The sequence below is a fragment of the Saccostrea cucullata genome, unplaced genomic scaffold (genome assembly GCF_032062105.1).
Source record: "Saccostrea cucullata isolate Sc308-1 unplaced genomic scaffold, CSIRO_AGI_Scuc_v1 ctg214, whole genome shotgun sequence".
Classification (NCBI taxonomy): Eukaryota; Metazoa; Mollusca; class Bivalvia; order Ostreida; family Ostreidae; genus Saccostrea; species Saccostrea cuccullata.
In genome coordinates, this window is record NW_026929583.1 from 152,305 (window position 1) to 175,733 (window position 23,429).

Genomic DNA, 23,429 nt, shown 5'->3' on the forward strand with positions numbered 1-23,429 from the left:
GAGCCCCCCACCCCCTATCCCTGCTCCTTCAGCTTTTTATTAATATTAGTTTGTGATATAACCTTAGTAACTAGACCTTATATTGAGTATTTTAAGAATCTGACTGTAAAGTGTTAAAGAAAACTCAACAAACAAACCAAAAAAAGAGACTGTTCATATCCATAAATTCCTTCAGTCCCCCCAAAAAAATCCTGAAATTCATTAAATCAGATAGGAATACATGTATCCAAAAAATTATTTCAATCAGCTAATAACTTTCTGATTTTAAACCTTTTAATCTTTTGGTCTGATCATTTGCGATTATTTTGTTAATTTCCGATTTTCTCTTTTCTTTAGATGATGATTTGTCAGGGAGTAAGTTAAATGAGTTGTGGGAGTTTATAAATGAAGTCTTATCCCCCATTAAATTTATCACTAACTCATCAAGTGTAAGTGTTTAGAAGTTAAAAGGATAGAATTTAGATTTCAATGACATTAGAAGAAGATTGGAAATCAAAATCAATTTTAAAAACTTCAGTCTATATATTTATCTGATTTTCGTCCACTAAATGAAAACGTTTTTGTCTTAACTTCAAAGAGGTTAACCTTTAGCAGCGAAACATTTAAAGAAAAAAAATTTTCGGTTAAGAGGCCATTACTCGTTGATTGAAATTGATAATTAAGATCATTACCTGTTGATAGAAACCTAGTAATTAATCTCGCTAATTAGAATCCCCGAGACACTATCTGCTAATTCCGTGAATCTCCGACAAACACAAGAGCAGCCTCTACCTCCAGAAAACACAAGCAGCTGACAGGAGAAACTTAGGTATGTATCATCAGGTATATAAATAGCCGAGCAGACCGTGGGAAAATAAAAGCAGTGTATTGGTTCTTCCAATCTGATAACACACTGCCGATATGGAATGCAGATTGAATTTATCAATTTGGGAACACAATACACTTTTCCCCTTATTCCAAGGTAAAAGGAGGAGGTGCGATAGACTTCTTAGCATTTAACGGTAGATTAAAAGACTATTGGAGGAAATATTTAGAGATCTGATAATAGTTGAACAGTGTAACAAAGTAAACACCCGAAGAATGGGCCAGATAATGCTAAGTAGTTGATTGAGGGTTCGTGTGTCTTTAATTGAGTCAACATCATAACAAAGGAGTTGTCTGAAAGACAGATAGACAGACCAACAGACAAAGGGGAACTGAATGGTGAGAAGAGTCACTATAGAGTCGGAAAAACTACAAACTTGTCCATGGCAAATCAATTTCTGTAGTGAGATTTTTATTTGTAAATAAGGAAATGTCATTAGATATCTTAATGATGCATCTAGCCATGGGTGAAGTCTTTTTATATGTTTTCCAATATGGATGTTTGGGCTTTAATGAAGAAAGAAAAAATAACATAGAAAAGCTATGAACAATGTGATAAAGTGATGTTTATCTAGGAGACCAAGCTTATCCAATAATCCCAAAGTAAACCTTGTGGGAAATATCAGCCATTCATGTTTAAACCATATTAATCTAAGAATATGTAGACCTTAAAAAAAATATATATGTGAAACAATAAGTAAATGTTCTATAAATAGGGAGGGTCTGTGTTAGAACTGGTGGATCACCCCCCAAAAATTTCACTTCAATCTTTTACAGAAATAGCGATTCTTAGTTCAACATGTTACCATCTGTTATTCTTTATGTTAAAAATGTAAGAAATTACAATCTACCGATAACAACGGATAAAAGACAGATGTATAGGCCTTTATCAGAGAGAGAGAAAAAAATGAAAGTAGTTATATGAATGCATACTCAGTAACTGTATTTGCTTATTCATTGAATTTAACATCCCAACAAATCAAAGGTGCATTCAGACTGGAATAAAGGAACTCGATTATTAATTGATTGTGTACTTGAGAGGGTTTCTTTGAATCTTTCACCCGTGAAATATTGTGGCTAATGTTTCTTTTTCATTTTGTTGGCCTATTGTGTGACATGACTGTACATCATAACTTAGCCGATCAACGAAATGCTGCGTATTCCAGGTAGACAGCGTACACCTGTTGGCTTCGTGTAAAGGGCCGTAACTCCATCCGAGGGTTGAATGAACCGAGGGAGGCTCAATCACGCAATGTCTTAACTTGTTGTTAAATATGCATAAAACCCGGCCTTTATTGAATTATCCATGAGTGCGAGCCAAATGACCTTGAAAACATCTGATGATCAAGATCGAAGGAGAACAAAGATAGTTTCTGGTCGGGTTTTTGTATTCTTGTGAGAACTTAACCCAAGGAAGAGAGTGCTCAAGACATGGACTCTTCCCGCTCGGGTCGCCGTGATAAATTAACACAGAGACCCCTCTACTGCTCAGAGTTACGAGGTGTTTGTCTGTTGTACTGTCTGAGAAATCTCCGCAGACCAAGAGCAGGGCGGGACTGAAAGGAGTCGGGCTATATAAAGATATCCTCTCAATGTGACACAAGCTCAGACATTATTAAATACTTAATAATAAAAATACAGCGAGTGAGTTAATTAAATTAAGTTCACTTTCTCATGAGTCTAACAAGGTTTTGATGTCCTGAAAATTTGCATACCTTATGTCCTTTCAAATAAGTCTAGAAATTATTTGATCATTTTCACTTAACGATACAAGATAATTTTAACATATGGATTTTTAGATAGTTAAAAAAAAAGTCAGAGGAAATATATGGAGAGACTCTTGCTCTAAGGTTGCAGTCAGTAAGGGGATTCCAACATGCTTGACTGAAATCGACATAGGTCTGCGGGAATAAATTGAGGAGGATGAGGTGTTATCCAGGGAATAAAACACCGCCACAGATAATTCAACAGAGAAAAGACATTCTGTTTGTTATTTTTAAAGAGGTAATTCATGGCATTTTGATCAGGGAAAACAAACAGATGAGAGAAAAAGTGGGAGAGATAAGTGGAGGCAGAGCAATTTTTTTCAAATTTAATGCATTTTTCTTCTACCTCTCCTCGTTATCAAATTGCATCAAACTTGGTACATCGCTCTAAATCATCACTGAAATATTGTTAGGTGCAAATCATCTGATTACATTTTCCTGAGGTTTCTATCTTGTATTTCTTTATTGGTGTATTTATTCGATGAGGGGTGCTCTTAAACTGACTGAACCCTAAATCATAAAGATTTTTTGTAATAATTTTGAAGATTTTGAAGTTTTTCTGATACGAGTTTCTCTCGGTTCCTGGTTTGACAATCTACACGGAGATAAGGACTACAGCATCTTCCATGTTACATCAGAGATTAGGTGATTTATGGAGAGGGGGGATATGCTAAAATAAACCCCTACGAAGCTCATGGCGGCTTTCACCTTTTTTCACTTTATTGTTTTAGGTCTCGGGCTTTCACATGTGCTCTGCATTACGTTTAATTTACAGAAGAGCTTACTTCCTGTGAGATCAATTCATCTGTGACACCCTGCCTAACCCCTTTATCATATTCACATATAACAGCCTTGTAAATCATTATTGTTCATCTGTGATAGCCCTGTAACCCCCCACCCCTTCCTTGTGGTTGGGGTGTAAACCCTCATTTCACCTGTGATAGCCCTGTATAACCCTATAACCCCCCCTCGTGGCTGGGTTTCAATGAGATCGTTTCTTGGCACCCGTTATACTCCAAACGCATTCTCTTGGTCTGGCTACTTGCCGCATATTTTAGGATTGTCACGCTACTTTGGAGATTCCGATTAATTTTAGCATTGTACAGGAAGGGTGGAGAGATTTTTATGCTTTCAGAAATGTCTGCCAGGTGCCTTGTTCCATTCCTTAAACAAAAACCTCTGAATCGACAAATTTTCTGCTAGTATTCTGCAAGTATAATTTCCTCTACAGAATCAAACGCATAAAAAAAATCATTGTGATATTTAGAACAGTGTTGTGGAGCAGAACTATATCCCAGTGCCATATCGCTATGTAGGTAATGCCACTATGTACAGGTATTTAGTATATGACCTGTTTTCTTGGCAGAAGGGCTGCCAATACTCAACAGATAGAATACATGGCAGCAACACAGAGTAGTTTCTCCCGGCTTACCCCGTGTTTACGTTCCTCTAGCATGTCACAAGTCATGTAATGCCTGATGCTTGGTGCCAGTGGTTGTGGCATTTACTCCGGGATCAGTGCCTGAACAATGTCAGAGCAGTACAACTCACACCCCAGGGATCAGTGAGTGAACAAATCCCTAATGTCAGGGCAGTATAACTCACACCCCAGGGATCAGTGAGTGAACAAGTCCCTAATGTCAGGACAGCACAACTCACACCCCAGGGATCAGTGAGTGAACAAGTCCCTAATGTCAGGACAGCACAACTCACACCCCAGGGATCAGTGAGTGAACAAGTCCCAGTATCAGGACAGCACAACTCACACCCCAGGGATCAGTGAGTAAACAAGTCCCTAATGTCAGGACAGCTCAACTCACACCCCAGGGATCAGTGAGTGAACAAGTCCCTAATGTCAGAACAACACAACTCACACCCCAGGGATCAGTGAGTGAACAAGTCCCTAATGGCAGGGCAGTACAACTTACACCCCAGGGATCAGTGAGTGAACAAGTCCCTAATGTCAGGGCAGTACAACTCACACCCCAGGGATCAGTGAGTGAACAAGTCCCTAATGTCAGGGCAGTACAACTCACACCCCAGGGATCAGTGAGTGAACAAGTCCCTAATGTCAGGGCAGTACAACTCACACCCCAGGGATCAGTGAGTGAACAAGTCCCTAATGTCAGGGCAGTACAACTCACACCCCAGGGATCAGTGAGTGAACAAGTCCCTAATGGCAGGGCATTACAACACACCCTAGGAATCAGTGAGTGAACAAGTCCCTAATGTTAGAGCAGTACAACACACCCCAGGGATCAGTGAGTGAACAAGTCCCTAATGGCAGGGCATTACAACACACCCTAGCGATCAGTGAGTGAACAAGTTCATACAACAATGTCAGTGAGTGAACAAGTCCCTAATGGCAGGGCACTCACACCCTAGGGATCAGTGAGTGAACAAGTCCCTAATGTCAGGGCAGTACAACTCACACCCCAGGGATCAGTGAGTGAACAAGTCCCTGATGGCAGGGCAGTACAACACATCCTAGGGATCAGTGAGTGAACAAGTCCCTAATGTTAGAGCAGTACAACACACCCCAGGGATCAGTGAGTGAACAAGTCCCTAATGTCAGGGTAGTATATCTCACACCCCATTGATAGTGAACAAGTCCCTAATGTCAGGGCAGTACAACTCACACTCTTTGATCACAGGGAGCAAGGGAAATGGAAGATCATCAACTGGCACCCTGACCTCTGTCACAGTAAAGTTGTGACCTTTCAGTTTTGCCCCTTTATAATAAGATGGGGGGGGGCAGGGAGTTTCTCATACTATAATGATCTGATCCCCTAGTTATCATTGTACTCCCATATGGCTTTGTTGGGGAGGGCAACCCCAGACCCCCATCTCATATTTTAATGTCCCCTGCCATTTCAACTCTTAGGAACAACACTGCGTCGTTTGACCAGTTAATAGCAAGAGAGGGTATCTATACAATATATTAATAATTTTGAAAACAAAGTTGAGGACTTCTTAGTTCAATTCCAAATGTTCTTAGAAAAAGCCATAGATGATTTCACAATATTAGATGTCTAGACTATAAACATGGACAGAGACAACAGAGCAGATAGATTTAATTCACTGGTAACTGGAAATTGTCAGAACATTTCAGAAATGCTGTTGGAATCTGGAAACCACCATGACAGTAGAATGAGAAGAGTACATGTTGGGTGGGAAGCCACCAAGGAATGAGTCTGGGAACCACCAGTACAGTCAATACGTACTTAGTGGGTGGGGAAGCCACTGAGTGACTCAGGGATTGAGTCCATATGTCACTTGGTGGCTCCTTCATTGGTGGTGTTTTTATCAGCAACACCCACTGGATGCCACACAGGATAGGGATTCCACAGGCAGTCTTTATATAGTCAAAGAAGAATGAAAATTTAATAAAAAAATTAAACAAAAGAATCATTTGATCTTTACACCATCAAAAAGATGCTTAGAAATTTTAGATGACATTTAGTGATAGTCATCGAGATAATGACCTCACACAAGACTTGTAGTAAATGATTATTATAAATATTAAAAAATATATCTGCTTGTCATGAAGTTCAGTGCAAACGGAGAAAAAAAATGATAACTGTATTAAGAGGATTATTAAGCAAACTCTACTTCTATGAACTAACCTGAAATCAAGAGTCAATTCAGGACATGTTTTTAACTGACTTCCATCACGCCTTCATAGAAAAGGCAAGCCCTTTTACATACAACAACAAAAAAATCAAAAGAGGAAATATTTATCAGGTCGGTTTAATGTGATCTGGTTATTAATACTTAATGGATAGTACGATCCTACTGATGATCAGAAGGCATTCAGGGAACAATACAAGGGAATCGCTAATTAGACTAACTAATTAGAAATGTTTGAATGGCTGTGGAGATATATATTTCTGGCAGAATTTTACAGTAACATGCACCGTAGAAATCTGTTGTTATTCAACCTATAGCGACCAGTGAATAATCTTCAGAATTAACGCGTGCCAAAAACCGGTACACGGCCGAGAGAGAAATGTAACAGTTACTTGTGTCAGAGAGAGGGCGACGTTCCCTGATTGCAGCTCCACCTAGACAAAATCGTCTTACAGGGGAGGTGACTCTGGACATTGACAGATGACTGATTAGCATGCCGTTACCTTTCTGATGGCAGTTCTCTGTTACGACCTCTGACCTCTGGATCAATCCGTTTAAGCTCCCAGTCTATAACAATCTTACACACCAGACAAAACGCTCAGCTGATCGACTGTAGCACATCACACAGAGGCTGGGAAATCTTAGAAAAATGATTACAATTGCTGCGTGTTCAAGTGTGTTACGTCTTCCAGCTTGGCTTAGAAATACACCTGTGAGTGGCCTACAAATTTTTGGCATACAGGTGTCAGAGGTCAAGGGTCACCTCTAAAACGGTTATATTGTGTAAAGGGGAAGGAAGGAATTACAAAAATTCATTATCTTTCATAGAAATCTGGTTTTCATTAAAATTTGAGTAAAAAAAATGAAACTAGTTCAATTTAGAAATAAGTCGCTGTTGGAAAAAAGTAGAAACGTGATCCATTAAAGAAGAAGAGTGTTCTTTTGAGTCTGGTACTTGTCTGAGGTCGTGATAACATTAGTACCTAGGGTACTAGTTTAACTTTTATGTCGTTTATATCAGGGCGTTTCAGTATCAGCCCTGCACTGAAACAAAAGAAAAAATTCAGACAGCATGAAATGTCTCAGAAGTTAATTTTCTTGGCATCTCGATGCTGATAGAAGCTTTATATGCAAGACATCAAATGACCGTTCTAAATCGCGTGGCTCATTAAATTATCTGCGGCAAAAGAGAATTCTGGCAAATTCATTAAAGAGACCCTGAGGGTGCATGGCATTGACCAATTTTGTCCCTGTAGTGAATTTGTAGAAAATTACTTGTGCATGTTCATGCACACCTGGGAGAGCAGGTTATTTACCTGTGTGTAATGGTGAGCTTGATCAATTTCACAGGTAATCCTTGCTAATCTTTGATGTTTTAATTAAGGCCATCCCCAAAGTCAGGAGAGATTAGCTTCTGAGGTGGGGGTATTCCCTACAAACAATCTTCATAAACTCTCTGTGAAAAATGAGGGCATGTGCTTTGTTCATTGCTAGCTTTTTCTATTACAAGAACTGCACTGCCCAAATTGCCTCATCACTTAAGCTGTAGGCCATAACGTAAAAAGTAAATGAAACACAACAGCTGATGTAACATCACTGATAAGAGTGATTTGTTTGGAGCTTCCTCGAGCTTCACACATGATAAAGCTGACGGCCCGTGATAAGTGAATACTAGGGGGATCCTCAATAGTTACTCCAGGTATATATGGGGGATCAGGGATTTCCTCCTATAAGGAGGGGGATCTCCCCTTAACCCCTTCCATGGCAAAGATTTTAAGCATTTCTAGACAAATTGATATTAAGATTTCAATGCATTTTTTGAGTATTTCTTGTAATTTTTGTATATACCAATGTATACTGTAAATCACTTTTTATTCGCGAGAACTTTATTTTCGCGTAATTACGCGAGACAGTTTGCTCGCGAAAAATAAGTTCTCGCGTACAATAGTATTCCATAAGATTATATAGAGCAATAACCACAATTCGTGAAAATTTTGTCTAGCTTATCAAGTGTCAATGACTATCTCGCGAAAATAAGGTGTCGCGAAAATTTAGTGATCTACAGTATATATTCTGAAAGCAGGTATTGTGTAATTTCTGAAAATGATTATAAAAGTATTGTTTCAGTTGCCATGGCAACGAAATACACCAGAATCATGCTGGAATTTTACATTTATTCAAGAATGAGTTTCATTCAATTTTTTTTTCTTAGTTAAATATATTTAAAAATATGTTATTGTTGTTTTGAAAATTATGAGCATGTTGTACATTTTTTTACAAACCAATTTGAAGTATTTTGGGGGATGGGGTGAGGTTGGGAGATAATCACCAGAATTTAGCATTTTTACATAGAAGGTGTCACCCCTGCATTGATTTTGATAATGGCAAAATCGCTCAAATTGTGCGCAAACTTTATCTCAAGCTAGCAAAAAACTGGTACAACCAATACAAAAAATTTCCATATATTATTTTATCGTAATTATTTTCTCTTTCAAACGGTGTAAGATTTATTCTGATATTTGCAGTATTAACGGAGTTATAAATGTTTTTTCACACTAATCTCGTTTTTCAAGTCAGAGGCGTAGAAATGCCTATGTGCCATGTAAGGGGTTAAAGGGAGGGGTGTCTTTTCCCCCTGTATGAAGGCATGTCTATCTTGGTGCGGCATATTGTGCAGAATTTGTGCTTTCTCTCCCTCTCTCACTCTCATATTTTGGTCTCAGCCAACTTGCTGAGTTTTAGAAAGAAGCATACAAGGTATATTGGAAAGATGGCAAAATAAAAAAAAAAAGAAAATGTGTGTAACATGTTTATGTGGTTTCATTGTACCTGTTTCATCCTGCTATGGAGAGATGCATCCTTCTGTTTTGCAAAATATTGCAAGAATAGTTAGGCAAGTATTCTTTCTACATGTGCATTTATGGGTCCATTTCCAAATAATGTGTATTTATTTAACCAAAGCAACAAATATTGTTTTTTTTTAATTTTAAACAAATTAATAAATTATAAAGATAGAAGGCCCCATTTTTCATGCAGAGCGTCCCTGGGCAGATATAAAATTTGTACTCATTAACACAAAAACCCATGTCCCCATCCCAGGGGAGACTAAACCTGATATAAGCAGTCCTAGGGGGTACCCGGAGATAAGGGGAGACCACCCTCCCCTGCCTCCTGATATCTTAGTCGAGTCTGAAATCGCGAGCTTATAAATGAAATCGCGAGCTCCATTTCTAACTGCCTTCTCTAGAGTGAGCATCTGTCGGATTTGATGGGACCTAGATATATGTTAGGTGATATTTATTAAATATGCACTTCATTTTCCGTTCCAAAGCTGCAGCTCTTGAGTTGTGATAAAACTTGCCGATGTCTTCTTTATTATTTATTACCCGAGTATTAAGTAGGCATCAAAATCTAATTTTTTGGGAAAGTAGAAATTGAAGAATGTTAAAGTAATATTTGTGATAAGATAAAACGTCGCACATTAATTCATTTCCAGCTCTTTTTTTTATAATCCATGTAGATCATTTTAAGCATAAAAAATGGAAACTTTTTTTCCCTGCCAGCGACCATTCTTCACATTGATGTGGGTTATCAGTGCCATCGCGAGGCTGTGAGAATGATTCCGATTGTAGAAATATTTATAAAATGTCTTGTAAATACTTTCCTCTCACCATCAAAGAAAAAGGTAAATACTGATTTGAAGATTTCCTTTTGTGCTCTTCATTAAATTCAGCAGATTTTGGTTAATTTTTCTCTCATCAAAAATTTTTTTTTCTCTCAGAAGAAAATGGATAGGCAGAAAAAAAGAAGACTTTTTAGTGTCAAAAAAATCATCCTGTTATTTTAAGTTGTTTTTGTTTTTTTTAGAAGTTGCACAAAAACAGGAAATTTTTTGTACAAGAAGAATTTTGATAGACTTACAGAGAGCTCCCTCATGTTTGATAAACTTAAAGTTTGGAGTATTTTGTAAACATCAATTTCTCCTCCGAGTGCATGCGAGATAAAGAGGAAAAATACAGAGCGATCTCTAAGCAGGTGAACTTTATTCTGTACAAAAGAATAATGGAGTCGCCTTATATTATAATTTTTTTTTTAAAAAAAGATAAGCCCCAGCAGTGTTTGTGTAATTGCTGCGAGGTCTGGCCTTTACCATAAGATGTCTCGAAGTCAGCTATTATGTGGCATATGATGATGTTAAGGTTCCGTAACCTAAGCTTTGATTGTTTGTCTTCTGTCGGAGGTTAATTTCATTAAGGGGGGACTTTGAAGCACTAATTGACTCCTAGTCAGGATAATCAGGGGGGATTTTGGGGTTTGAAGTCGGTCTTAAAAGAGAACTAGGTGATTAGCAAAGGGGCTTCATTTAGACACATGGCCGGCTCATTACTTGTCTGTCCCCCAAGAGGGGAAGGGTGGATGAAATGATATAACGGAGAGTATATAAATAGATATACAAATACCGTAATTATGCTGCGCTTTTTATAAATCCCTGTCTCTTCTGTAATGGAAACCCCCCTGTTTGTATCATAACAGTGTTAACAGTGCATTGTGGAATTATTCTGAAATAACGCACTCAATAGACAGGAAGATAACATAGAGAACTGATATCTGTAAATTCTGTCAGCTGTTCATTGGTCATCATTGCGATATAAACATTAGTTTTATGTCATAAAGATATAGCGGGTCATGATTTTAATAAGTCAGAGTGACTCGAAAATATCGCTACGGCTGACAACTATTGTTAATAATTTTACCACATTTTATTTAATTAATTACGAACTTTGCTCCAAGACAGTCGGGGTTAGACTTATCTTTTTTTCCCAGGAGATAGGAATCTGCTATTTCATGCATGTTGCACAAGTTAATTGAGCCATATTGAGGCATTACCTAGTAAAAATTTCTGCCGCAATTCAAAAGGATCCCAATAAGAATGCGTCTAGCCTTCTCTCTGCCTTTGTGTAACACTGACTCGTTAATTATTAATGATGTTCAAACAATCAAACAGCATCACCAATCTTTTGCTTGCCGCTAAATGTTTGCAGTTCTGATTAAATTCCAGAGAATTATTTTTCAGAATTATTGACTGCCATTACTTTGATAATACAATAAAGGCGACTAAGAATGCCTTGAGCTAGTGAGAAAGTCAAACAGCTGTTCTAAGGGAGATAACTCAGATAGAATGTGACTGATTTTGGAGCCAGGCTGGTTTTGGGGCCTAATTCTTATATTTTTGTATTTTAATATTTTCAGTTTGTCATGTATAAAATGAATGTGGAGATCATTAGTTTGTATGATGTCTTTCTTTGTTGGTTTGCAATGATAGTTGAATGGTAAAACAGATCAATTATAATAGTTTTGGGTTAATGCAATAATTCATCAAAAGACGTTTCAAAAGTAATTTTTCCCCCATAATTCAACTTCTTCTTATAAATAAGCAATGTTGATAAATTTTTTTTTCAAAATTAGTCTTCTTTGCTGCGTGTGAATTACAGACAATTTTAGCAATCCTAATTTCTCCATTTACAGTTTTGGTCTTTTTATAGAAACACCTCTAGTGTGTTGCTTTGCTGCCTCTATCTCATTGTTACGGCTCTGTACTTTTTGACTCTTTAATTGCTTTTGTAAAAGTTTGTTTAAGAATTTTAAAGTCTGTAGAAGGAAATAAAAATTTACTTTTGAGGGAAAAACAAAATTGAACTTTGAAGGGACAAGAAGGGGGTGACTGAGTTGCGAACAATTTGTTTCAGTATTTATATTTTGCTGTTGTGATTAGGTAGCTAAATATTGATTGGTCTTGAAATGCATTTGTCTAATCTAGGCCATTGATTAATGTTTTCCAGATAATATTTGTTCTGGTATTGGACAAACTTGTCCATTTACTTCCATTAAGGCAGAATGGCTACGACCAAGGGAGACAATCAGTGTTGTTGGCAGAATTAAGAAATTGGGGGATGTTTATCTAAATATTTTTGACATTTTGAACTTTTTCTAACAGTCGCATTTGTATTTTATCCGGCAATGATTTCACAAATTTCTTTTTAATCCGCGGATTGGGGTTTAGGGAGGGACGGCAGTTGACATAGATTATTGTTCTAACTTTTCTGGAAACAGCTCTAAAATCAAAACCAAGATCGGTAAAGTGATATTGTACAAAAAATTATGATCAAAGTATTAGCAATGGAGGACTAGGGATAGAAGGCAAGACGTACAAACAAATGAAAGTTAAACAGGAGGAGGTGGGGGTAGGGCTAGGGGTGGGGGTTAAACTTAATGGAGAGGAGAATTAAGTAAAAACTGAGGCATACATTTAAATTTATTTCAGTTATCTTTACGTATATGTCTTACTTTAAAAAGTTTTATGCAGGTGAGAAAATGTTAAAAAAAAAATTGTCCTAAATGAGTTAATTCCCAGCATCTTGAAAGAAGAGAGAAGTTCAGAGTGAAAGATTGCTAAAGAAATTCATCAGTGCAGTGTTGCAGTTCTGATGTATGATTTAATTACCCGGTAGTATTGCATAGTATTATTGATGCTTTCAATAGTATTTGCTCAATCTTGGATTATTTTGAATACATTACCCATCTTATAAAATAATTAAAAATTTACTTGTTTTTGAATTTTGTAAAGAATCAGTAGTGATAAATCTTATTTATTTTTAATTGTAAGTCTTCAATTAGTGGATAAAGGAGTGTTCACAGGTATGAAATTTTCGCATGAGGAAAATTTTATTTAGAATTATTGTAATTTGAGCTTTGGCAGACAACAGTGTCGTAGGAATGTGATGATGTGTTGTGTGACATGCACATAATCTTTCTCTGCTTTTCTCTGCATTACAATTACAAATATTGGGGTGGAAAATCTCCAATTCTCTGGCTTTTATTATGGAAAAGAGATTGGGGGGCTTTCAATAGAAATTGAAATGAAACACACAATGCTAGGGAAAGGTATGGACGGAGTGATCAAGTGGTTATTATGTTCCCCAAACGAAGTTGGGGAACATATTGTTTTTACTCTGTTTCTTATTATGTTCCCCAAACGAAGTTGGGGAACATATTGTTTTTACTCTGTTTCTTATTATTATTTTTCTTCTTCCTGGGTACTTAGAATATCTTGTAAACTGTTCAGTTGATGTAGGTAAAACCTTTTTAGGGTAAGTAAATATGTTATGTAGATTTGCGGAATCAAGGTCATTTTGCGCGCACGTGCTTGCAAGAGCGCGCACGTGCAACATGTAAAATGACCAATATAATTGATATAGCCGTAACTTTTCTATTTTTTGATGAAATGTCTTGAAACTCAGAATATAAGAATATATTAGTATTATAAACAAGAGTAATTGGTCAAATTACCTTGAACGCACGCGCATGCACGTGCGCTTTGCTCTGATTGGCTGAAACAAAAATCTCAATATCTTATTCGGTTTTTGACAAAATACTTTGAAATTTAAAACATAATCATGCATTAAGATATCCTTCGATATGATACAAAATGATTTACATGAAATTACGCACATGCACGTGCGCTGCAATCTGATTGCCTAAAACGTTAAATGGCTATAATAACTCCCTTGGTTTTCAGCCAAACATAAAAGTCTTGATGGACCCGTACAATGAGGTATGGTCATCATGCACATGCATGCACGTGCGTGCACGTTGCGTATAATTACAAATGCACTTGTTTAACGTATTTTTCATATACTTTTTGATTAAATGCATTGATATTAATACATTTAATTTAAAATGAATTAATAGTGTATACAATGATATTGTCATTCCGCATATGCATGCAAGTGTGCGCACATGCAATGCAAAAATTTGCTATATACTTGGTATACTTTAGGAAAAACGTTGTTTAAGTTTAAGATGCATAGAGTTTAGTTTATTTGATGAAGCTCAGAGGGAATGAAGCACCAAAATGAAGTTGGGGGAGCGTTTGGGGAACAACTGTAACGGTTCCCGTTACAATTAGCACTAGTTATTATTATTTTTCTTCTTCTTCTTCTTCCTGGAACTTTTTTGTCCGGGAATGATCTTGTAAACTGTTCGTCCGATGTAGGTAAAACCTTTTTAGGGTTAGTAGACATGTTATGTAGATTTGCGGAATCAAGGTCATTTTGCGCGCACGTGCTTGCAAGAGCGTGCACGTGCAACATGTGAAATGACCAATATAATAGATATAGCCACAACTGTTCTATTTTTAGATGAAATGCTTTGAAACTCATAATGTGAGGATATATCAGTAGTATAGACATGATGACATGATGAAAATGATCTCACGCGCATGCACGTGCACTTCGCTCTGATTGGCTGCAACTAAAGTCTCAATAACTTTCTTTTTTTGACGAAATCCTTTGAAATTTTGAACATAGTCATGCATTAGGATATCCTACAACATGAAATAAAGCAATTATCATGAAAACACGTGCATGCACGTGCGCTGCAATCTGATTGGCTGAAACTTTAAACAGCTATAACTCCCTTGGTTTTCAACCAAACAGGATGGGATCTGGAACATAGATAGATATAATGGACTTCTACAAGTAGGTATGGTCACCATGCACATGCATACACGTGCGTGTACATGTGCTGCAATCTGATTGGCTGAAACTTTAAACAGCTATAACTCCCTTATTTAGATAGATGTAATGGACTTCTACAAGAAGGTATGGTCACCACATGTATGCACGTGCATGCACGTGAAATGGTAAAATCAAACATACACTTGTATGAGCGTATTTTTTAAATAATTTTGGATTAAATACTTTAATATTCAGTGTATTAAAAATATAGATTGTGTAGACAAGATGATATGGTCATGACGCAAATGCATTCACATGTGCACGCGTGCAATGCTAAAGTTTAAATGATTTTTGTACACTTCTTTGTAAATGTTGTTAAAATCTCAGATGCATAGAGTTAATCTTATTTAATGCAGCTTACAGGGAATATGGCACCAAAAGGGAGTTGGGGAGCGTTTGGGGAACATCTGTAACGGTCCCCGTTACAATTAGCACTAGTTTACATAAAAGATGACACAGTTTTCACACTTTGAAAAGGAAAAAATAGGATCTGAATTTCACAAAAAAAGAGGGAAAATTAATGTTATTGGATTATACAAGTAAAATCCATTGTGCCTTTGAAGGACTAATGCATTTTTGCATATAATTTCAGTTCACTGTCCCATGGAAACATCTTATGAATACTGCAGTGGAAGATTAGCATAAGAGTGCCACAATACCTGGAGACCTCCGTAATAGCCCGAGACCTCCAAATCTCGAGGTGTGAAATTTTCTATTAACCGTCTCTTTACATACACACTTGAACTCTGTATGACTAATTCTAAAAGCTGTTTATCAGTCTATAGGAAATCAATGGGATGAAATTAATGGCCAATTGTTTTGTAAATACAGAACAATGCAGCTGATAACTAGAGTAGGGGCTATTAACTGGTGTAATAGGATAAAATATTGTTGTTAAATGGGTCTGATACAGTCTAACTATAGTAAAGGACCAGTGGCTCAGGGACAGCTTGCCCCAGTTAACAAGTACGGAGGGATGTAGAGCTTTCCACAGTGGGTAGACGGCAGAGATTATGTAGGGGGGTCTCTAAGTAAACGCTTTAATCAAAGAGTGTTGCATTAGCATGTTACATCACTGGAATGGTGTACTAGCTTGTAGGAACCTTTAACAGTAATATTTCACTGCCAGGGATCCCGGAAGAACCTTGGATGAGAACACATTCATCTGTCAGTCCGTTCGTGACATGGCTCTGGTTCTGTGGAATATCGCATGTCGGGATCTGTCCACAAACACGACAGGGAGATCCGAGGAACGGAGTATCCTTGTTAGAAGGGTCATCCATCACCGAATGCTGCAGAGTGACAGATAATCCATATCGAGTAGCAGCGCCCTCTACATCGGAGCTAGGAGCTGGAGGACTCAGCTCACCTTAATTAAATCAGGAAACTCCACAAGTCCCGACTCAAGGGTTTTACCCTGCTGTGCTGGGTGAAGTGCCCATGAGTCTCAGGCCTCTTGGATGAGCGTTAGTGACAATACTTTTTCCTAGTAGGCAGGAGACTTGAAGGGAAATAAGTCAGACAGAATCACATGCTAAGAGGGACACCCTTCATTAGATTTGATGTATTTAAACAGACATATGTACATGTATAGCATAGAAAAAAGAATTTTGTCAAGTTTTACAAGAGGAGATGAATATAAATTCATAACGGGCATCATGTAGATTTAAAATCTTCATCTGCAGCACTGATTGAAGTTTTACACATGAAACATTAATAACTTGGAATGCTCCTTATTAAACATAGATAAAGTAAAAGTTAAAATTCAGCAAATGTATTCATTTAAAATAAAAAGTTAAAAATCTATAGGTTCTGTAAAATAAGGAAATTCAAGAATTCAGAATATATTCCATAATTACATTAGCACTACTAAATATTTGTACATGGTATTTCATGTGATCTCCAATGCAATAAAAAAAAAATTCCCTTTCTATTTTGGATCCAATTGTGTATCCCTCACAAAAGCCAATAAAATTATAATAAATCATTAATTTGATGTAAGACAGTAACTGTGCCGGCTAATCTACAAGGCCTGTGTTAGTTTTTGGTGACCGTCTACAAATGATTCGTATGTCTGGTGGAGATCCCTGATTTATGAATGATCACCCGCTTATGGTCATTAGACTTACCTCCCCTTTGATGGCGGTGTTTGTTCAGTATTGCCGTTTAATCTGTAGACATCTCATTTAGATCCCTGCGACCAATCTCTGTAAATATAAAGAAAACCGTACAATCCAAAGATACCGCAAGTCACATGATCAAAGTCCTAACCCTACAAGATATTGCTAAATACATGTGCAGTTAGTAAAAATACAGGGGCCTGGACTTTCTTCACCAATAAATGTTCAGTGAAAATTTAGCCGATATGTAAACTAACTCAGTAAATTTGCCTCATTTTTGTAAAAATGGTTTGTTAAGTATGATAACAAAGTCAAAAGGAGACCCCTTCCAGATTTCTTAAATCACTTTAATCCAATTACGGATAATGACATCAGAATACGGAGCATCATTGTAAGCCTAAATTATCTGCATAAACGCCTTCTGTGTATTTGAAAATAATACGGCTCTTATTAATATGTTTTTTTATGTCGGTGTTGTCCTCAGCTAATGGGGTACAATAATTGCTATTTAAAAGGATTATGGTTTTTTGTTAAAAAGTCCTGATAAAATCTACAATAAGTGGGAATTATTCTAAAGCAGGAAATAAAGAAAACAAATTGAATTCAAAATCTGTAAATTTTCCCATAACATTAAGCCCTGAATTTGCCTTATAGTATATTGAAAAGATGATAGTATAATAGTATTATATTACTTCTTAATTCAAAAAATATCAAAACAAAATTTTTTTAAAGGGTTTGACAAAATTTGAGTTGATTTCTTATTCTTTGTTTCTGAAAAAGCTACAGGTTGCCTCAAATCACAGCTAAAAAATTTGGCTGAAAAAAAATTTGTAATTAGAAAACCTCCAATAAATTCATGTATTTCATGGGTATTTTGTTATATGTCATTAATTGCATTAAATTTGATAAGTTGTTATTTGGAGATCATGTTCAATATCCTTTGACTACCTTACCTTTGTGTGTTATCTTAATCCAACTGAGTTCTACAGAATTCTAATTTAATCCAAATCACTGAAAACTCCCACGAAATGTAAAAAGCTCAAAAGTCTCTCTCTTGTCACCCTAAACAAAAACGAACCTGTCGGATAGAATTAAGTCAATTGTCATCTACCCGGAATTAGGCCTGTTAGTCCGAAAGAAAAAAAAAATCCCAGAAAGCTAAAATTCTCTCAGAGCTTGGTCATCCCTGGTTTGGCTCAATCATCGATGACCGAGAACAATGAAATATGACAATAGCGATTTATGGCTTCCCTGCATGCATGGCTTGCTTTTGTGCATTAGCCCATAGGCAGAATCGATGGTGAAAAAATAACCATGTAGAAAAGAAATTAATAGGGCAATTATTACAGGCACTAATAACATGCATGTAGAAAAAGGTTTATTGTCGGGGGTCCCAGGGTTCAATGCAATGCCTTGTAATCAATACTACAGAATTATATCAAACATTTAATATTCCGAATAATTCCAGCAATTTTATCCAATGATCAAGCAATGTTCTTTGTTTCTTTTTTCTCTATCAATGCCTCTCCATGTTGCATTCATTAAATGGAGTACCTGTATAGGTTTTACCTGAGCGACAGGTGTGTGTTGGGCTCGGATTCTAATGGACACCTTCCTCAACAGGTGATAACTGTAGCGGCCCTCCTTTATGCCCTGTCTCCTCCCAGTCCCACCAGCCAAGCGAAAAATTGACCTAATTTTTTTTTCTTCATATAAACAAGTTCAGAATTTGGAGGACTTATCTTTGATAAAATATTCCATTAGGTTCATATTCTTGACTGTGATTATACAATTTATACATCGAACCAAACAGTAATTTGAGGACTGAATTGCATTTTTTTGTACTACAGGCTCCGTGGTCTTATCGCAGGCAAAGAATGGTGTGAATTTAAAATGACTTGTTGAAATCCAATATCTTCTCTTTAACTTAAATTGCATTTAAAAATTAATTAGATAGGTTATTGGAACATGATTTTTAGATTTGCACAATTCTAGATATTTTGATATCAAGAGGATAGGCCTAATGTAACTGAAGGTTATTTTGGTGTTCATTTTTTTATTTAACTTATAATTCAACCACAATAAAAGATACATAAAAAATAAATAAATAAAGGGGAAAAATTCCTTATTTACTCTTGATGCTTATAGCAAATTCTTCCCAAACATAAAATCAGTAGTATTTTTAAATATCTTTACAATAGAAGTATCTTTCTCTTTCAAATTTTGAGGTTGGATTCAATGATGCTGAAAATTCATTGAAAAAATTCCCATTAAAAAATCTGCAAGTTTGATGAAATGTTAAATTACTTTCAAGTGAGAAATAATGCCCTGAATGAGACCCAAATTAACCAGAAATATGTTGTATTTTACTACATTGCTGGAAGTGCTCAATATAAACACATTGTAATGATGTAAGGACTTGTTTTAACATGATGGCTGTAGTCCAGTGTCCCGCAAATAGTGTACTTTATTGCGAACTTCAAAGACTATTCCCTGGTTTATCCGATCTCGATTCCACGGAATGAGGTCTTTAAATCGAATACTTATCACTTTGCAGCATGTTCAATGCAGAGAATGTGCAGCCATTTTCTTAATTTAACCCCTCAACCACAGAATGAGTTGGAGGCAGGATGAGTTTTTATGGTAATAGCAACTAGTAATAGCAGTAAATGTGGCATAATTTACATAGCTGTTTAATGACAACTTCTTTGATTTTTTCCTAAAAAAACAAAACTCCAACTCTTTTGCTTTTAAGTGAAGCATTATTTAGCAGATGAATTCTCCTGACAACTTAATTAAGGGTAATGATGTTTTCTGTGATCTAGCCATAGCCCAGGGGCAGATAATGCTGTTATTTTTCATACCTCTAAGGGAGACAATCAACACCTATAATGAAGAGACAGTTATAGATAGCCTGATAAGACAGAGTGAGTGATGTGGCCAGTGTTGGGACTACTTGACCACCAAAAATATTCAAAGGTCACCAACAAAACTGACCACTCAACCATCATACGAGGAAATCTGAGACCTATATTATAATGACAAAGTGTATTATGCTTTTGACACAGATTATGAAAACTGTCTTATATGAGAACGGGAAATAATTGGTTGGAATAAGTAAATTTATTTTATTTTTCTTTGATTTATAGATCACTTTTGATGTTGTCATCTCATGATGTTACTTGAGTGTTAAAAATATTGGACGAAGCTGTCGGTCAGCAAAACGGAGACTAGCTCCATGTTTGTCACGCTTAGACATAAAATCTTAAATTGCACTTGTTAAAATAATTTTATGAAGGCCACCATGATCTCTGATCAAGTGAGCTTTGTGATTTAAAAAAAAAAAAAAACTTTGATATTGTTTTAAAATTTCACCTCTCAATTATGACAATATAATTGTTACCCAGTTTTAGTTGGTCATTTATTCCAGTGAGGTACACTGTGATGTTGATTTTTTTGGTTTTAATGTACTTTCAGCACAATTTGGGACAAATCTTTAATTGGAAAATTTATGACCCCATAAATTAATATCATTTGTGGAAAAATATACTTGCACAGTTTTAAAAAAAAATATTTTAAATGAATTATATATATTTTATGGTATTGACTGGGGAACAAATGTCTTCTGATATTTGGACAATTTTGTATGAGATAAAAGCAACCAGTAGGGAAGAAAAGGTTACAGAGTTCAGTGATCATTCAATATAATATGATTTTCATTTATCAAGAGAAGGTCATAATAATAATGAAATAGACTTCCAATTTTCTGTTTTCTTCGTGATAAAATGAAATCTTTATTACATTTTCTGCAGGGTGATTCTTTTCCATGAGGGATTTTTCAGATACTTTTTATCATTCCATCAGGATCATTTTCAATCTGCTGCACTAGTGCACCTGATCTAGTTCATCAGAAATGCACCATTAAAATAAAGATATTACATGGAATCCCATATAATATTGAAACAAAGACTCTGTGTTCAGTGACAAATAAATTATATTACTGCATGTATATGTACTTGCCTGTAAATTGGATTTTTTAGAGTAAAATTTTGTCCCAAAATTTTCTGAAAAGCAAGTCCTTGAAACTACCAGAAGAGAAAAGTTAGTAATTTTTTTAATAACTCAAAAATCTTGAATAAAGGTTGGAATTTAATCTCAAGGAAAGACTAGACATTCTTCAGATATCTGTTCTATATATCTTTGTAATGTATAAAAATACATAAAACTTTAAATTACCTTATGATTTCCATAATAGTTTCTAATTGTCTAACAGTACTTCAGTGTCCAAATCTTAGAAAAAAATTACCCAGTATACATCATTTAGGAATGTATCATCTGTCCTTAAATTGGCCAATGTAGGAAAGTAAGATCTAAGGTCACCAAATGCATAAAACACTGAGTGCTTAAAGAAATTCAATGATGTCATTTTTGTTTGATTTGTGAATAAAAGATGGAATATCGTTGTCATACCCCCAAAGACATTACTTCAACACACTGAAAAATACAGTAAAATATTGATCTTTCATTGGCAACAGATTATGGGCAAAAAATGTTACAACTTACTGTACCGACCAACTGTACTGAATAACTGTACCGACTAACTGTACTATAAACTAAATAAACTGAATAACTGTACTTATTAACTGCACTGACTAAATAAACTGGATAACTGAACCAGCTAACTGAACAAATTACGTAGACAAGTTATCCCCCTTTCCTGAGGGAATCGGAGAGAAGGCTGGCTGAATGAGGCCACAGAAGCCATCACCCAATCAGCGATTTGTTTGTTTAGTGGAGTTATATTTTAAGTGATATATCACACTGGATTATATTCAAGCTAAATGGTTAAAATTAAAAGAGAACCCTAATCAATTTGACAGCTCTAATAGATTATCAATACACATCTGTTTTGTTAAAGGAGGAAGTGAAACTGCAGCAATATTAGTTTCACCTTTGATGTTTTTAAATTAGTGCAGCTATACCCCCCTTCCTCCCCCCCCCTCCAAAAAAAATGTACAAATTAGTTTAGGAAATTATTTAAGAATGGACACTACACAATATAAACTTTTAAAAACATTAATACACCAAAACTAATTTTTATAGAATTTTTTTTTGGTTTTTAAACAGGAGTTGATAAAACATATCCGTATTGAAATATTTGGATTATTTTGTGAGAAGTTTATCAGACTTTCTATTTCTCCAGCCCTAACAGTGTTGTGTCAATCTGCACAAAGGAAATGAGAACGTGAAGTGTTTTTCTTTATATTTACCCAGCTATTCAGCCTTTTAATGTGACAAAGAACGCAGCCATTGTTCGTTTCATCATGGCTGCTACTTCAGCGGGTCTGGAGTGAGCTTTTAATGCTGCTATAAGAGTATAAATCAACACAATCTAAAGAAATTCATCAAACTTTCAATAAAATATCAAAATACTTCAGAATTAATCAAATTTCAGACCCGTCTTTGAAGTTAAGAAATTTAATGTTCAATAATAGTTTTATATGGTCATAAAATTTGAGTTGTGTGTTCTCCGTAGTCTTGCCATTCTTGGTATTTTCATCTCCCATGCTGGCTTAATTATTTGTAATTATTCCATTTGTAGACCATTAAGAATCAGGGTTACTTTGTAAGCTATAACTGCGCTGCATTCCAATGTTATAATCAATACTGATCAGTTTCCTCCGCTATTTATTCCCAACCTGCGCACCCCGACTCTAAGGTTTCAGTACAGGCGGGTGCATTATGGGTGGGTCGCCCTTTGATTATAAGCCCCTGCATCAGTAAGGGTCATCAGTGGTCACTCTATCTGGCCGCGTAGTTCCAGGTGGTAGACACAAAGGTATATAGACTCTCAATGCCTGGAGCATGCTTAGTTATCATAGCTTTGACACCTCAGCCTTTTATGTTTGATAACATGCAATAATTTATGGACATATTTTTGTTCTTTAGACACTTGATAATGAAGCTATCAACAGGTCATCGAGGATACCCACCTATAAGATGGTCGGCCCCTGCCCACAGTAACCTGGGGATTGAGATGGGTTTTTTTCTAGCCGAATGAGCGCCATCGATATCAGAATAATGATCAAGGTAATTAATTACCTGGCCTTTATAGTAACTCACCTATGGCTGAATCTGCCCAGGACTGAATTATTTTACCTGTGTATTTGTGACAGAAGGTGAAAAAACACAGGTAATTGTGAGTTACTGGTGGGGGATGTCATGTGTCGGATCAGAATTAACCTGTCAATGTCGTCCATCATAGCTCGTCTTAAAAATGTCGCACAATTATAGTCGTACATAATGAGAAATCTACACTAATATGTTAACATTTATAACACAAATAAATAAATATCATATTAAAAACATTTAAAAAAGACTAACGGCAGGGAATTACCACAACTCTTGAGTCTCCTGAATTATTTATTTTGTGAAAAATTCACTCCTCCTAAAAATTAATGATAAAAGACATG

The 23,429-nt window shown here is 36.0% G+C and overlaps 1 protein-coding gene across 3 annotated transcripts in view; it reads right to left on the reverse strand.

Moving 5' to 3' along the window:
* LOC134281287 (delta-like protein 1) overlaps positions 1 to 23,429 on the reverse strand; it is a 58,775-nt gene that overhangs the window by 26,521 nt on the left and 8,825 nt on the right. Inside the window, exon 2 of one of the 3 annotated variants that reach the window (XM_062763768.1) lies at positions 16,966 to 17,043. The gene's annotated coding sequence lies outside the window, so the exon portion shown is untranslated. Of the gene's footprint in view, positions 1 to 671; positions 787 to 6,763; positions 6,845 to 16,965; positions 17,044 to 23,429 lie in introns of those variants that run through there. The other 2 variants (XM_062763770.1, XM_062763769.1) reach the window with 2 other exon arrangements.